The following is a 3,690-nucleotide window of genomic DNA, read 5'->3' as shown; positions in this document are numbered from 1 at the left end:
GGGCTGAAAATATTGATGGGTTGGAAGAGGCTTTGGCCCAAACAATGCTGGACAAAGATGGAACAAAAAAAGTCTCAAAAATAGAAAATGGACCGCAAAAAGGCTGAGGCCCAGAAAATGGAAAAGGCTTAGAAAACAAAAAATGCCATGTTGGGCTAGGCCCATGTAGCTAGCGAAAATTAACTGAAAAAAACATAAAATGGGCTGAATTAATGGGCTCGGCCCATGTAAAACCCCCAATTGGATCGGGCTGATTTTAACCAACGACCTTTTCAATTCGTCGCAATTTTGCCACGTCAGATTGCCACGTCGGATCCGACATGGCCTGGGGAGAGAGCTAGCGACCAAAACAGAAGGTCATAGGATCAACGACCTTTTGTTAAAGGTCACTATAGTCAGTTTACGACGCCCAGCTTTTGACCTTATGTTTTTGGTCACAAAAAGGTCATAAATGGAAATTTGTGACCATTCAGTGACCAATAGTGGTGGTCATAAGTTGACATATTTCTTGTAGTGATACGATATGCATCACACAATCTCACATTCATCTATTTAACCAACACATAGAACCTCAAAGAGTGCCCCAAAGTTTCTACCAGAGAATCACGACGAAAACATGTGCCAACCCCTATGCATAGGTTCATGGGCGAAACTTGCAAGTTGATCACCAAAACATAGATCAAGTGAATCACGTGGTATCCCATTGTCACCACAGATACGCATGGCAAGACATACATCAAGTGTTCTCAAATCTTTAAAGACTCAATCTGATAAGATAACTTCAAAGGGGAAACTCAATCCATTACAAGAGAGTAGAGGGGGGAGAAAACATCGTAGGATCCAAATATAATAGCAAAGCTCGCAATACATCAAGATCGTGCCAAATCAAGAACACGAGAGAGAGAGAGATCAAACACATAGCTACTGGTACATACCCTCAACCCCGAGGGAGAACTACTCCCACCTCGTCATGGAGAGCACCGGGATGATGAAGATGGCCACCGGAGAGGGATTCCCCCTCCGGCAGGGTGCCGGAACGGGTCTAGATTGGCTTTCGGTGGCTATGGAGGCTTCTGGCGGCGGAACTCCCGATCTATTGTGCTCCCCCATCGTTTTAGGGTATATGGAGATATATAGGTAGAAGAAGTACGTCAGGGGAGCCACGATGGGCCCACGAGGGTGGATAGCGCACCCAGGGGGTGGGCGCGCCCCCTACCTCGTGGCTTCCTCGAATCTACCTCAACGTGGACTCCTAGTCTCCCGTGTTTCTTTCCTTCCAAAAATAAGTTCCGTGAAGTTTCAGGTCAATTGGACTCCGTTTGGTTTTCCTTTTCTGCGATATTCTAAAACAAGGTAAAAACAGAAACTGGCACTGGGTTCTGGGTTAATAGGTTAGTCCCAAAAATGATATAAAAGTGTCTAATAAAGCCCTTAAAAATCCAAAATAGTAGATAATATAGCATGGAGCAATCAATAATTATAGATACGTTGGAGACGTATCGGCATCCCCAAGCTTAATTCCTGCTCGTCCTCGAGTAGGTAAATGATAAAAACAGAATTTTTGATGCGGAGTGCTACTTGGCATAATTTCAATGTAATTCTTCTTAATTGTGGCATGAATATTCAGATCCGAAAGATTCAAGATAAAAGTTCATATTGACATAAAATAATAATACTTCAAGCATACTAACTAAGCAATTATGTCCTCTCAAAATAACATGGCCAAAGAAAGTTCATCCCTAAAAAATCATATAGTTTAGTCATGCTCCATTTTCGTCACAGAAGAAAGCTCTCATCATGCGCAACCCCGATGACAAGCCAAGCAATTGTTTCATACTTTAGTAATCTCAAACCTATAAACTTTCACGCAATATATGAGCGCGAGCCATGGACATAGCACTATGGGTGGAATAGAATATAATGAGGGGGTTATGTAGAGAAGACAAAAAAAGGAGAAAGTCTCACATCAACGAGGCTAATAAATGGGCTATGGAGATGCCCACCGATTGATGTTAATGCAAGGAGTAGGGATTGCCATGCAATGGATGCACTAGAGCTATAAATGTATGAAAGCTCAACAAAAGAAACTAAGTGGGTGTGCATCCAACTTGCTTGCTCACGAAGACCTAGGGCACTTGAGGAAGCCCATTGTTGGAATATACAAGCCAAGTTCTATAATGAAAATTTCCAACTAGTATATGAAAGTGACAAAACAAAAGACTCTCTCTCATGAAGATTATGGTGCTACTTTTAAGCACAAGTGTAGCAAAGGATAGTAGCATTGTCCCTTCTCTCTTTTTCTCTCATTTTTTTTATTTTTTTGGGCCTTCTCTCCTTTTATTTATGGCCTTTCTCTTTTTTGGGGCCTTCTTTTTTTTATGGCCTTTCTCTTCTTCCTTTTTTTATTCCTCACTTGGGACAATGCTCTAGAAAATGATGATCATCACACTTTTATTTATTTACAACTCAATGATTACAACTCGATACTTAGAACAAGATATGACTCTATATGAATGCCTCTGGCGGTGTACCGGGATTGCGATGAATCAAGAGCGACATCTATGAAACATTAGGAACGGTGGCTTTGCCACAAATACGATGTCAACTACATGATCATGCAAAGAAATATGACAATGATGATGTGTTTCATAATAAACGGAATGGTGGAAAGTTGCATGGCAATATATCTCGGAATGGCTATGGAAATGCCATAATAGGTAGCTATGGTGGCTGTTTTGAGGAAGATATATGGAGGTTTATGTGTGAAAGAGCGTATCATATCACGGGGTTTGGATGCACCGGCGAAGTTTGCACCAACTCTCAATGTGAGAAAGGGCAAGGCACGGTACCGAAGAGGCTAGGAATGATGGAAGGGTGAGAGTGCGTATAATCCATGGACTCAACGTTAGTCATAAATAACTCACATACTTATTGCAAAAATCTACAAGTCATCAAAAACCTCGGCACTACGCGCATGCTCCTAGGGGGATAGATTGGTAGGAAAAGACCATTGCTCGTCCCCGACCGCCACTCATAAGGAGGACAATCAAATAACACCCCATGTTTCAAATTGGAGTCCGTTTGGATTTCCTTTTCTGCAATATTCTAAAACAAGGTAAAAACAGAAACTAGCACTGGGCTCTGGGTTAATAGGTTAGTCCCAAAAATGATATAAAAGTGTATAATAAAGCCCTTAAACATCCAAAACAGTAGATAATATAGCATGGAGCAATCAAAAATTATAGATACGTTGGAGACGTATCATGAAGATGATCAGGTGTACGGCCCCCCTTCCCGAAGGCACGGCCAATCCAGTACTAGCAGGATGCTCGAGTCGGCGCCTTATCAAGCGCCCTCGGGGGAAGATGAAGGGGGGGGAATAAAGAGGCTGAAAGTAGGCCTCACTCATCATTCATCCAAACCGGGGGAATTAGTGCCTCCGCGAAGGAGGATAGCCAGGGAGAAGGATCTAAAATTCCCTCTCCCCAATGAAGGAAAAGGATCACCTCTGAAGACCCGGAAACAAAGGTTTCCAAACAGGGGAAGAAATCTTCGCTAGAGGGTCCGGCCTCGAAGGGTACTCTTGCCGTACAGTGTCCGCAAGGGGATCAGCCCTCGACCGAGCTGTAAGTAAACAAAAAGTACTTAATAGTGAAAATATCCTACCTTACTTCTGAAGACAATAACCGA

This window comes from Triticum urartu, chromosome 4, assembly GCF_003073215.2.
Source record: "Triticum urartu cultivar G1812 chromosome 4, Tu2.1, whole genome shotgun sequence".
NCBI lineage: Eukaryota > Viridiplantae > Streptophyta > Magnoliopsida > Poales > Poaceae > Triticum > Triticum urartu.
This window is presented reverse-complemented; position numbering follows the sequence as displayed.